The sequence below is a fragment of the Saccostrea echinata genome, unplaced genomic scaffold, assembly GCF_033153115.1.
Source record: "Saccostrea echinata isolate AGI-Se365-2 ecotype Australia unplaced genomic scaffold, CSIRO_AGI_Sech_v1 ptg000053l, whole genome shotgun sequence".
Classification (NCBI taxonomy): Eukaryota; Metazoa; Mollusca; class Bivalvia; order Ostreida; family Ostreidae; genus Saccostrea; species Saccostrea echinata.
This window is the reverse complement of record NW_026889802.1, coordinates 1,193,046-1,208,393: the sequence shown is the minus strand read 5'-3', so window position 1 is coordinate 1,208,393 and position 15,348 is coordinate 1,193,046.

Genomic DNA, 15,348 nt, shown 5'->3' with positions numbered 1-15,348 from the left:
AATTTACTATAATGTGTTATTTATGATGTTATATGCAATAAAAGGGGAAGCAACCGCTACCACATTGTGCATTAAAAGTCACTTAAAACGTTTGCATTTCATATAGAATTTAATAAACAACCACAAACAGGTGTTATACATTTCCGATGACTTGGACCCACCATTGATATGTTACTTGTTCCACCTTCGACTTGTACAAACAAAACTTGAAGGGTATTATTAGTTACACAGTACATTTTTAGTGACATGGGTAACTGGGAGAGAGGAATAAATGATAAATACAAGTATACCAAACTGAGCAGTTGCTAAAACGAATGAATGATGAAAAAAACCAACGGTGGTTTAAAAAGTATTTTAATAAAAAACAGGATGTGTTTGTAAAACACTGGTGCCCCGTATGCAGCTCATGGCGAAGGTTTAAGTTTCTCAAATGCAAGTAAAACTCAAAGGTGAAGAGATAAAAAATATTGGTACTCAAAGAAAGGCATAATACAAGGAATACATCTGTGATATGAGAGCCGTAGCACCAACCATTCAAAAGTTATGGCTAAGGTTAAAGTCAAACCCCAAGGTCAAGGGATCAAAATTAAGGGAATGTCTTGTCACAAGAAATGTACTTGTGAAATCTGAATTATATCCTAGCACTTAGCCTTCGAAAGTTATGACCAAGATTAAAGTTTAAAAGTAGAACATACTACAAGGTCAAGGACAAAAGGTTTAAACTGTTGGTTGCCAAGGGAAGGTCTTGTGACAAGATATAAACAGGTGAAATATGAAAGCCCTAGCACTAATCGTTCAAAAGTTACAGGCAAGGTTAAAGTTTTAGAAAGAAAGCTCTTAGGTCAAAGGGTAAAAATTAATGGTGCCCAAGGAAAGGTCTTGTCACAAGGAATATACATGTGAAATATGAAAACCCTAGTGCTAAGCCTTCAAAAAATATGTCCAAGGTTAATTTTTTGCAAAAGTAGGACATACTTCAAGGTCAGAGTCAAAATTGTTGGTAGCCAAGATAACGTACGGTCACTAAATATTCTAATCAAAAGTTATTGCCAAGATTAAAGTTTTTCAAAAGTAGGTCAAATTCTAAGGTCAAGGTCAAAATTGTTGGTACCCAAGAGAAGGTCTTGTCACAAGGAACACACCTGTGAAATATGAAAGCCCTAGCACTAATCACTCGAAAGTTTTGGGCAAGGTTAAAGTTTATGAGAAGTAGGTTACACTCAAAGGTCAAGGCCAAAGGGTCAAAATTTTTCGTACCCAAGGGAAGGTCTTGTCACAAGAAATACACCTAAGCAATATGAGAACCCTGGCACCTAACGTTCAAAAGTTATAGCCAAAGTTAAAGTTGGGAAAATTTTTGCAAAAGTGGGTCAAACTCCAGGGTCAAGACGTCATATATGCTGGTACCCAAAGAATGGTCTTGTCACAAGGAATACACATGTGAAATTTGAAAGTCATTGCTCCAAAAAATCAACATTGTCGGATACTCACGGGTGATCTCGTCTTTTACTTATCACATGATAAGAAAAAAAACGAGATCACCCATGGGTATCCGACGATGACGAGTCAAAAGTTATGGACAAAGTTAATGGTTTTACGGACAAACAAACAAAGACGAACAGACGAAGCAAAAATTTACATGCCCCCGAATCTTCGATAACAGAGGCATTAAAATGTAATTGATATGTGAATTATATGTATATAAACAAATATATACACCATATATATGTACATTATATGGTGCAAAAGGTCTTTAGGGGCGAATGGTCTCAGCGCGAATCGGAGAGAGAGGAAACCAATATTCACAGGTGCTAGTAGACAGAAGTTCTGTACTTTTTGTATTTTTCATTGTATTCCATTATATAATAATCTAAAACATATTTTGTAAATATAGTCGTATATACTAAAATGCCGTCATAAATATAGATTGTGAGTATAATAGAGAAGGTTTTATCATCAAAAACAAATAAATCTGTATTTGGTGAAGGCAAGTCTCGATACAGGATATATGTTAATTCTTTAACTAGCAATCGCCCATACCCAGTCGATCACAGATATAGATGAATTAATCAGGTTTTGCAAAATATCATGAAAGAGAAGTAATTACGAAAAATGCGTAATTATTCTATTTTCTTTTAAGATCATTGGCCAGAACCAATAGTTATGTATGTTTGATACCAAAGATTAGAATCTTTTATAAAACGTGTTTAATGGCAATTCGTGTTTTACCAAATACATGTATTATTGCATGAAAATCTGAAAGATAAAAAATTAATGAGTATGAATTGGTTTTCTATATTTCACAATACCAGACATACTATTAAACCTCCACGGGTTTCTCTCATAAAAAGTCAGGGGACAGTCAAATTGAGTAATGTTAGACTGACAAAGAAAGCTTAAAAGAGCCAATAACGAATACCAAAGGACCGAAAATACATTGATCAAACTTGACGAATTCTTCATTATGGTAGTCTACAGGCCATTATCACCGACTACTATAATCTAATATGAAGACATTTCATCTGCTTAGAAGAATCATGTAACTTTCCTCAAAATGAAGGGTTTTTTTCAATAGATTTATTTACTACGTAGTATCAATTATGAAAAAACTATAAAGAATATAATGTATTGATATTGAGGAATGTTTCAGAGCGCAAAAGGTAATCCTACGATCTTATGAGAAGATAAAGGCATTTAGATTCTTTTTCCAACACACGCTCAAATTTTTTTTTTTTTCAAGGAGAACAACATTAATTACACAGCATATAAAAGTATAACATTTATCAAATAGAGTGATTAAAGTCATTGTTCATTATCTTCACAAAAAAAGTTTTTAAAAAAAGAAGAAGACATATCAGGAATTCAGAGAGGCTAAACTTATTTATTCTGATCAACGAAAATAATATCTGTTTCCGCTAATTTTGTTTGACTGTTGGGAAAATTATTTTTTTAAATTAATTATGGGGATGACGAACAATATTCAAGCTCTAAAGTTCATTCAAACAATACAAATCAGGAGCAGAGCAAACGCATACCTTTAAGACATCAGTGGTGGGATCAGGTGCCACGGAGAGTGGACATCCCCTGCCGACCGGTCACACCCGTCGTGTGCTCCCTGATATGATCGGGGAAAACGGAAAAATCCATAGACAATTCAGTGTGTAAATAATGGCCTAACAATTAGTATGAAAAACGTCAGTCAACTGATTTAATGATAGATTGTATTTGCTGACAAGGGCATTGTATCGACCATAGAACTTGCGAAATGATGACTTTAAACAAGACTGTTGATATATTTGTTTCATCAACATGTTTGTCAATAACTTGCCTCGTTTAAGAAATTGTTTGTACGTATGCTCTTATGCTCTTGCTTATCGAATCAACTGAGAGACATAAACCACATATGCAGATGATAAGGGTATATTGCTACATAAGTAAGGGAAGATGACGATTGAAAAGTTGAAGTCATCAGGTTTATCATAAAGCTTTCTTGTTAGGTTACCATTAACGTCTTTTTCTAGTAAAAAATCCAAATATGAAAGAGATGTGTCAGACTCTGTGGTATCTATTATTTTAAGCTCACTGGGATATATCGAGTCGACATATGAATGGAAGAAACTATTGTTAATTGATATTGTGAATTTTCTTCTCACAATCCATATACTGTGTTTCTCAAGGAAATCGGAAATAAATTTTATAGTTGTTTCATATGAACTGGAAGAAGGACAACTGACCTCTTTCAATCAGATTCAGTGTATATGTGTTTTCTATTAAACCTTAATACTAAGGTTATTACTGCAACGCTTTCATCTAAAACATACCCTAGGGCCCGTAATCTTGGACAAAATTGTCATACTCTTGTTTTTTGAATTTGTTGTATTGAGAGAATTGGTCAAATACAACTGGTGCAGATCAGCCAGATCTATGGTGCTGGCTTAGAGCATTGTTTTAGATTTGTGGCCACTAATAAAATGAAAGTGTTATATTAACAAAAGCTTCGAGAAATCGAATTTGAATCTCGCACTCACGTGGCAATCAGATTTTGGAACGCAATTCGCAATTCACTGTTCGAAATTCAAAAGTGAAATGCATTCTACTTCGCAATTCGTATCAGATAATTAGACCCCCCCCCACCCCGCCCAAGAAAACACACATTGAAAACACTTGATAACGTCTCTTAGTTTTGGAGATTTGTTTATGCCTACTGTATTATTGTATCCTGTTTGCAGGCATAATAACTTGATACGCAGATTTCCACTAGAGATGATTGGTACCCTCACAATTTTTTCACGGTGTTAATAGTGGACCACTACTACCCTACCTGGAAATGTCAGTCCCCGGGATAAGGTTCTGTCTAATTAACTGATATATGCATGCTTTAAAATATTTTCAATGGAGAACTGTGTTGTAGAATGGACTGTGCACTGCGTTCCATAATCTATAAATCACATTGGTGTTCGAACTACCTATTGATGTAGAATCGATATTCTCTCACTTATTGTCAAGTCAATCCTGAAAATCTGAAATAATTTGATTTTATTAGGTATACGCAACCTTTAAATTAGGTCGCCGTCGTCACCAATGCATTTCTCGTCTGAATAATTAGATCATACATAGTAGGCGAAGGACGTGTATAAATCTAAGTCATCCGTGGAATCATTATCGTAAGAGTACATTTTCATTGCTTTATCATTGCGTAGTTTCTTAGCCCAGGTCTATATTGTATACATGTATATGAGAGAGGACAGCTGCTTTCATTGTGAGCAGGATTTATATACTCTTCTGTCTTCTCTACAAAGTTTTATCATTAATCTTGGTGAAGTTTTCTGCTGGTCTTTATTTTTTCATGTTTCATGTGGTGAAAGTCTGTAAACCTAGATTTTGCAATATTCTTTTAGATAATATATAGTTTTCTTCTTTGTAATGATAAATCAAATCAATATATATATATATATATATATATATATATATATATATATATATATATATATATATATATATATATATATATATATATATATATATATATATATATATTATGTATGTATTTCGTAAATATTATTCTTGATACGACTTTTTACAAAAATGTACTTTAAGATTATTGCGTCTAAATGCAAAATCATTGCGTTTAATCGCAAAAGTATTGCGTTTAACGCAAAAACCATTGTGTTTAAACGCAATTATTTTGACATTTAAACGCAAAAGATTACATTTAATCGCAGTCTTTTGTCTTTCAAACGCAATATACACTGCGATTAAACGCAATGTTTTGCGTTTAAATGCAATAATTATTGCGTTAAAACGCGATTTAAAAAATATTTCTTTCTCTAAACCCGCCTCAACGGGCTACCGTATATGGATTCTCTCACAAATTTCTTAAGCATTTCTATGAAAGCGAAATATGTATAATTCTTTTTTAAAACGGCCAGGAAGAAACTTGGACTGCTAATATAATAAATCAGAAGTTAAAAAAAACTATTAGAATTGATAATAATGCACATAAGTTAAAAACATCAACGTCAAAATTATATCTATAGAAAGATACTAGTATATTCAGGCCTAAACAAAAAGTATTGATGGATACGTGAGATATACAAATATGCTGAACTCTGAATGCTTCAGTGATCTGTAATCTTGCTTATTTTATAATTATTTTGTAATCCTGTGTTACTTTCTAACCTTGTGATATCTTTTTATGGTAGAACTGTCAGCCTAAGTATATAAACAAGGGAGAGATATGGGCAAGCAGAACTTTTAGGATCTTTCTGGAGGTACTCGATTTTTTTATCCTCTTTACCAATGAAACCCACCAACATCACACGAGACGACTGCACTGCATTACTCAACCAGTTGCTCTATCATATCTTCCGTCCCTGAAAATGTTTGGAGCGATCTTCCAATAATTGTACAAAAGAATTCTTCCATATCAAATTTTAAAAGATTACTTAAAACAGATAATACATACACGACTTAAACTTAACTGTATCACACTTAATTTTCATGTATTTGCAAAAAATATCATAGATAATCCAAATTGTTCTTGTGGAAAAATTAAAATAATAACTCTTTTTTTTTTTATATCTGAATGTCCTCTCTACATAGATGCAAGTAAGAAATTATTTACCCATGAAGACCAGTAACTGTAAACATCATCTATAACATGGAGATCTAACTCGTATTTTTTTTTAAGGTATGTCACTCGTCAGCTTTTGAAAAACGTTTAGTCAGAAACTCTAATTCAAAATTATTGAGTTTAACGATGCAAATTATACAACATTCAATTTAAAAACTGCTCACAAAATTGTAAACAAAAAAGATCTATTGAGGACTATTTCTTGTGGTGGAAGGATATTCAGAGGAAAATTCTTTAAATCTACACAATTGTTTGATTTAATACATTGGAACTTTCGCCCTACATATTCTTACCGAATTTTTTTTTGCCAAAAACTGAAGATATATTTTAGTTTACATTGCTTTTCGCCTGAAAATCGCATATATTTGACCAGTATCTCAAAATTTTCATCACTGACCCTAACTTCTTCTTTCATTATTTTGAATTGCTTGATACATGAAATAGAAGATATTCAATGTTTTGTAGTTGGATATGGAATTTATTTCACGAGTAAGGAAAGATTTTTTGATATTTTTTCACAAGTGCGAAGCGATTTACGCGCATTGAAATAAATTCCATATCCAACTACAAAACATTGAATTTTCTGTTTATTACATTTTCTTTGATTTTCCCTTTGCCTCTGTCTTCTCTTAACACAGTGTCATAGTTAAGACGTCAGAGCTTAGCAATTGTGAAATTGAAAACATTGTAACATGGATTTTAGCAACATATTTGGGAAAAAATTGGAAGTTTTAGTTTCTATCAAGACGGTTTAGTTACTGTCTCATCTTAGCCAGAAATTATTTTTTACTTGCTTTGATATCCTTTCACACTTCGAGAGAATATCACTTTCGTATCCTTTCACACTGTGAGAGAATATCACTTTTATTCAATAAATAAATCACAGTATTTCACTGTTGAAAATGTAATAAAATATTTTATTGCCGATTTCGATTTTGAATAACCCAAGTATGATTTTTTTTAGTGCAAAAAGGTAACAGAATAATTTACGCGCATTATTTTGTAGGGTTTTTTTTTTCAATAATAAACATTATTCAAATTATTTTAAATAAAATAAGATTATATTTATTACCGTGATTAATTTAATAAAATATAAATAAATAAAAGTTAAAGTGATTAATCTAAAAGTTTTTATGTGCAAAAAGGTCAAGTTAATTTTAACGTTGTTTAGTAATATGCATACATACCCTCAATTTTTTTGCGATTTTTAGTCTTGCTACATGTGTATATGAGTAGATATCTAAAATATTCTTCTCAAAAAATCTTTGATATGACTCATGTCACGAGTGACATACCTTAAAATGAAATCTTTAAACATGTGCGTTATTTTAATTCCGTATAAAAAACAAATGTAGCTTGAATCTTCCTGAGTTTTCTCTTTGTTTGTACAGAGCTTTTTTGTTCAATTTGAAAATTTAGACAGTGCATTTATTACTCTTTGACAATTATATTTTCATATGTATGTTTTTTTACGATATCTCTTCAATTATTTGTTCATTTGCTAACTCATTTTTTTCTTTCTTTTTTTTCAATCACTGTTACTAATAAGGATAAATGTACATTTGTAACCGAGTATGAATTTAAGGAAACAATAATAGCAGTTGGAACATTTTGTTTCCGAATATATTATTTATTGTGCATATAACATGACTGATTTAAATGACAGAAAGCTTAAAAAGTTGGCTACATAAATGGTTGAACTTGGAAAAAAAAAATAATTTCCTTTAAGTGTTTTTGTAGATGAAACAAAGCTATGTATATATTAAAAGCGGAGTAACTCGGCAACATACATGTATAACCTAAATCGGAATTTTTTAAGGGAATATAGCTAAAAGGCCTTCGAGATCATTAACCAGACAGGCTTAAGTCAAAATTGCAATCACCTTAAAAAATATTTATAACTTGTGTGCTGAAACTTAGGAGATTGATGATGCAAGGTTGACTAGTACATGTAGTTTTATTTAGACTGGTATTGCCCGTCTCTAGCTTACGAAAGAGACTGTACATGTATATCGCGCATATCAGACAGACAGACAAGGCCAGCCTGTTTTATTTGGACTGTTTGTCTTCTAAATCATTTCATTGTATATAGTACAAATAATTTGACTTAAGCTAGAATCTTAGGGCCTGGTTATATACATGTATTTGACGCAGGCGGATACCAAGAAGATCAAAATTTAGCTAACATCCCAACACATCTATGGGTGTATATACTTTTTATGATGGTGCGAAAGACTAATAATTTACAGAGGACGGGGAATGAAATAACCATTTTTTTTGGTTCTTGTTATCAAGAAAAGATTATCAGACTTTAAATCAGAGTAAAGCACTTTTCTTATTAGGCAAGTGTGACTGGTTGTTCTCATGGTACTGTACACATTAGAAAATCCTCATGTAATTGCAGCCTTATCAGCTAACACTATTCAGCTTTCAATAGAGTTGCAGCTGAATCATTTATCTCCCTTTGTCTCAGAATGCTATTGCCGTGACATGCGTGACACAAACGCTACATCTACAAACGATCAAGCATTTAAGTTCACCTGAGCCGAGGACGAAAATTTCAGATTAAAATCTGTCTGTTTTCTATCGTCGTCGTCAACTTTTATTTTTTTTTACAATTTCATCTTCTCCAGAACCACTCGGCCAATTTCAACCAAACTTGGCACAGAGTATCCTTTGGTGAAGGGGATTTTAATATTTTCAAAGGAAGGGCCACACCCTCTTCCAAGGGGAGATAATGAAGAAATAGTAAAAATTTGGTGTGGTCATTTAAAAATCTTCTCAAGAACCACTAGGCCAGAAAAGATTAATATTATGTAAAAACTCCCTGTCTGACATTGTGTAGATTAAAGTTTGTGTATACCATTATCCCCGAATGTAGGGTGGGGCTGCATGTACAATGGGCGATCTAATATAATATCATATAATATAATATACTGAAAGGAAAAAGAAATGCAGGGTAACATAATCTGCGAAAAATTATTAAGTGTCTGGAAAAAAGTATGAAAAATGATCAGAAGGGTATCTTGTTTACGGTGCACTAAAATCGGTGTTCAGAATTACTCAACCGTGAAATACATGACGTCATGTAAGGAAAAAGGTAAAAAGCCAAAAACACGAGCATATTAATGATATTAGATTTTTCAAGACATCTTGTAATGCCACTTGATGTACAAAGGTTATGCACATCGTTTTTCGATGTTTACAGACAATTTAAATTTCTTGCAACGGTACGACTGATGGAAGATCCATGGGTACGCCTATTATATAGCATAAGTTAAGAAAATGGCAAAAACAACTTGCTGTGCAGTTTGTGGGATATTTTTCCGCTGTAGGACGTCTTATCCGTTCTTAGAGAGGAACTTGAAGGGTTTCCAACCAACCGTGACGAAGACTTTGGCGCGTAACGACGTCACGTCAAGATTGGGCCATTCATCCTACCTCCCGTGTAATTGACATCCCATTACCACTGAAACCGTTATTAATACAGTAGACTTATGACGTTCGTTACATTCACTCATAAACTGAAAGAAACAGATTCCGCAATTTTGGTTTGTGAGCTCGTCATTTAAACATCGGTGTTCTTTTCGACTCGTGCGTACTTGCATCTTATGTATAAATTTTCAGCATGTCTATCCCCGACCCAAATGTAGCCAGATTTTGTCAAGACTTTCTGTCAAACTTTCACATTAACCAACCATCTCCAATTGAACATCTGTCGGACTATCTCGACGGCAGGGCTTAGAAGGCATCGGATAGCCACCAGCTAACGGCTACATTGTCGGAATGGTTGAAAAATTCTCGTATGAGAGAGTTAAATGCACCGGTGAACTCCATGCAGAGGAGAATCAAGGCTGTGAAAGATACGCGTGGGATGCCTAGGTGATTTTGAATTTTCTTTTTTTCGGGGTATCTTCATATGAGATTCAGTAACTCATGAATTATTAGTCAAAATCCAATGAAATTTTGGTTACTTGTTGACTAAAGATGAGTCTAAATATTAGATTACTCGTACAACACTGGAAAAAACGTTTGAGAAAATAGCATAAAACTCTTCAAAAGTTTACTCTGTGTTTCTTTTTCCTTTCAGTATATATAATATAATATACCAGTAATATATTAAAATATAAGAGAGAGAGGGAGATAAGCGTTGTGGCCCATGGGCCTCCTGTTATGCATCCTTCTCTCAGTCTCATTCTCTTCTGCATGGTATTAACATGACAGCACTCAGTATGATATTTAAATAGCTGAATAAACTTGAAAACTGAGCTTTTTACAGTAATATTCTTTGAATTTATTGAAAAAGAGCTCAGTTTTCATTTTTCATATCAAAACATATTATTAATAGACAAAATGAAATTCATCCTCAATATTTATTAGTATTGTGAGGAACACAATCAGTAGTTATATTATCTGATAACATACGTATTATACCTAGTTGCTTCTTATTTTTCAATGGAAAAACTTTTGAAGTAAAAAAAAAGATTAATGACGGTCAAGAATTTTTTTTTTTTCATTTTAAAAGTACTTTTCATTTCTATAATTTTCAGTTGAATAATAGGGGAGGCATAAATTTCAGGTTTTTTTCTGACCCACCACTAAATTACCACTTAAAACATTTTACTTCTTTATTAGTCGTTACATGTACTCGACAGCTTACATGTCTTTTTTGTTTGTTTGTTTGTTTGTTATAGAAAGGGAAAACTTACTCTGTGATATATTCCCCTTTCTTTTTTCTTTCAATTTATGTAGAACTTTAATTTGATGTTCGTGTTTTAGATAATTAACAAAAAATCATCAGAGCAGATGTTTATCTTCATTTATAGTTTTAATTTATAGATCTAGTTGGAGAGATCAATGCAAATTAATATGACAGTAGTCATGAAAACATCTAATTTGTTATACCCCAAAAAAACTGTCAAACGTGATTTACTTCGCTTAAATTGGTGAAATTATGTCAACATCGCACATTTCATTAATAAGAAAAAAAACTTCTCTTAATTATGAAATATTTAATGTTGATTCCGTGTAGAAAACAATTCTATCCACAGTGTATAACATCTTTTTCTCATTGCGCTTTACCAGGAATTAAGTAGGATCAAGCGCCACACAATCTGTTGTGGCTTCCCACACTTCATCAATAAATTGTTCGATCATCAAGAAGTCCCTTTTATATTTAAAATATCGCAAACTGTTTTCTTGTTATAATGTCTACATAAATCACCCACCCTTTGCATGAATATTGTAATTTTGCTTAAAAGATAAATTTACTAAATAAACTCCAAAGACTAATGTTAAGAAATGGAGACCCGTTGGTCTTACATAAAAATTGTTCTCATAGAATGAAAATTGATCAAAGTTGTTTTATAAAAACAAAATGACAGTTAAGGACCTTCTATATATACTACACATTAAAAAGTTCTAGTTCTGTGATATTTTTATACACGTAGAATGATCGGGCCTTAGATATAAAGTTTTTTGAAATCAAGTGTAATCAATTCAAACATTTTTAACATTAGGCCAAGATTTCATATCATTTGCTCATATTTTCCTCATTTAAATACATGTCACAGTGAGTTCTGTTTATGAGTTTTGTTTATCAGTACTTCGTTGTCTTTGAACATTTCTCCTTGGAGTAAATGCCTGCTACTCTATATGTTGAAAAATGAAATTGATAAATCCAATATTTACACTTTTACAGTGCAGGGAACTAATTTTGTTACAGCATCAATGTTGATTTGAATGCTTCCTTTGCTTGCTGATTTGAATGCTTCCTCTGCTTGCTGATTTAATGCTAGTTATCCCTATCCTGATCCTGATCTGATCCTTATCCTGATGCTACCTTTGCTGGTTCAAAACTAGGTCAATGCTAGTAATGCTACCGGAAGTAGGATTATCCTTCTAAAGCTGGCGGAAGTGGATAATTTAATTTCAGCATTGCTATTTTAAGCCATAAAAATTTTTTTTTGTAATTTTTATTTGTATTTTATATTCAATAACTTTCTTTTATCTGTTTACATTTTTTACCGAAAGAAATTTAGTGATTTTTAACGAATTTCGCTTTGTCAAATTCCAATCGTAAAATTGAAAACAAATATGGCGACACAGTGAAAGTTGGAAGTAAATCTTGCGAAGTTATCGTAACAGAGTTGTTTGAAAAAGGCTAGTTGCCCATTGCAATCCAGATAATTCTTATGAGGTATTGCTCGCACCCAACGATGCGATGATTTTCCCATTTCTGAAGCGATTTCGGAAGAAGAGCCCCAATGTGTTCAACGTGTGAGCAAGGAAACGTGATGAACAATGAACATGATGGAGTTTATGACAAACCCAGATGAAAATTTATCATGTTTCGTGTGAATATTTCAGCCAAAATATTATGCTTTAAGTTGTAAAAGCCGTTTCCAAGGAACCATTAGATCATCAGTACACTACCATGACTCAGAGGGTATGTTAATCTTAGCAAGATCCGTAGAGACTAAAATTTTTGGTCTGGTATCTCTACGGATCTCAGACCAGTATCACATTATCTCATTCGGGGTTTCGTGCCCGGACTTCCACCGCTTGTTTCGATTAATACGGGCTGAAATGAATTGGCTGTCCGCTTCAACTTTTTGCTTTGGACATCCTTTTAATTCCCTATCACCATAAAACATTCGTTTCTTACCTCTGAAAGGTTTAAATCCATCAAAATATAAAGTTGTTGATTTTTCATAGCAATAAGCTATTCGTTTAAGCCTCCGATGCTGAAGAGTTCCAGCAATAGTCTGCTTCAAATACTTCGTACTATGGTTCATTTCTTTAGGAAAAATTAGTAGAACCGTCATTGCTGTTCGTTCGCGTTTAATGGAGCATAGAAAACTAGTCCAGATTTCCTCTAAAATAATTTATCTTGACCACACAAGGGCCTGATTTCGATGTATCGGGTTGAAAGAAATGCATGAAAATTAGAGGACACTTTAACAAATACCTTGCCATCACACTCGTTAACATTATTTACTCATAAACAATTTCCAAATCTATAAATTTAAAGAATTTAGACTAAACCCGGAGCAAAATTAAAATTCTGAATATGTGTAAATATCCGTTAATTTGGAACACAGTGGTAACAGATAAAGAAATCTGGTTCGTAAAAAGAATTATTTAGGCAAAACAATCGTAATTAAGCAGAAAACGCCATGACATTTCAATAATATGTATTATTTCAATGCTCTTTTTAACCCCACCCCTTCCTTATGACAAAGACTACTTCTTTCGCCCTGTTTATAAAAAGCAAACATATTTTAAATAATTTTTAATCCTTATGTGAATCAGTATGCATTAATTAAAAATTTGAGACGAAAAAACAACTAAAGTTCAACGCGCAAGATCAATACATACAGTTCAACTTTTGCCATATTTTTAGAAATCCGTGTTCACCGCGAGCACCCCTGTCACCGAGTGTCGCCAATATTTTTCCTACCTTAAGACGGATTTTTATGAAACTTGGTTTATTACATTGAATATTCATTACAGATCGGGAAAATAGCATTATACTGGCAAGCAAAAATTTTCAATCTTATTGCAGGTGTCATAACAGTATTTCACTTGAGGTTCACGTCAAATTATGGCTGACACAAAATAATTCCTGAATCTTCCCTTCCGATTCGGGCATTTTAACACGAGACTGGAGCTGATTTTTTTTAGGAGATGAAAAACAATATGTAAACTTCCTATATTGACTAGATTCATTAAAATTTAGGGCGTGCTGAATTTTCTATATACTGCATTTGAGTGAGGAGTGATTAGGTCCTGGACTTGATTTTCAAGCACCTGCTCGATTTCGAGCGAGACAAACTTGCGTGCCTTGCTGGATGGCTATGTATTTTTTGGTACTAAAATCTTTATAAAGAATTGTTTTACAAGATCTGAAAAGGAAACTTCTCAAAAGTTTGTTTTCAATTAATAGAGGGCGGAGCTCTCCCTATAGGTAACACGTATGTATGTAAAATATATTGAATTCTATTGTAAACTATAATTTTATTACAATACCTATGGAACTGAGAACCTTGTCGCCAATATGGCGTCCACAGTCTTTTCCATCTTGAATCTCGCGACAAATTCCCGCATAAACGAGATGTGGAGAATCGTAATTTTAATTCCAACCATGCGTTAATGAAGTTTTATCAATTCTAATAATCAAAAACACCCTTATTGTACATATATCCTTGTTACTTTCGTTTTCAGCTAACTTGCACTCGATCGTCATAGACCTGACATGTGACGTCATTCATTGACTGAATCAGCGGAAACTGTCGACTTTTTAACAACCTTTAATAATTGATATTTCATATGCGTACTCTCTTTTTAAAAACAGATTTATTCACCTTTTAATAAACCTTACTATATTTTGGTGAAACAAAAAAACTCAGATTAACGAATTCCAGTGACGTCAGTGGCTAGACTGCGTACTACGCACTATGGAGAGGCGGATCTTTCTGTGGCCCCTTTCACCAGACTTTAGGGAAAAGAAGCAACTCTAATTTATTTGTTAATAAAATTTATTAATTATGAATGTCTTCAGGATTATTTTCAATACACAAACTAGAAATAAAAGATTTTTTTGTGATATAGTATAATTTTCCTATTGAATAATACATTTAAAAAATGTTTTAGTGGTAAAAAGCATGATTCGAAAAGCTTTACTGAATTCTGGTGTGAATTCAAGAAGGGGGGAAGGGTTATGCATTTTAATTTTTTAAATTTTTTAAAATTTTTATTCTTATTTATTTATTTGTTTGTTTGTTTGTTTATTCATTCATTCTCAAGTTGTCTTTGATTACTTGCTTGTTCCTATATACATTTGCAGGTGGAGGCCTGTGTCTCATTTTTGTTGTGATTTTTTTTCTGAAAAGATTCATTTTTTTTTAAGTGTTAAATTTCAGTTTCATGAACCTCACCATCAAAAGAAAAATCTTTGGACATGTCTGGAGCTCAAACTACCACATCAAACATATGTTCCATTTATACATGTGGATACGCTTCAACGGATAAAATAAAATGATTTCCAATTTTTATTTTAAAATTTAAGTACTTTTAAAATACATAGAACAGAAAAATTGCTCAGCCAGTTGGAACCTATGGTGGATTATGATATAGCGTATAAAGTCCAAAATCATATGAGAAAAACTAAGTTAAACAATATATGAGGGACTGCAAAACACATGACATGTATA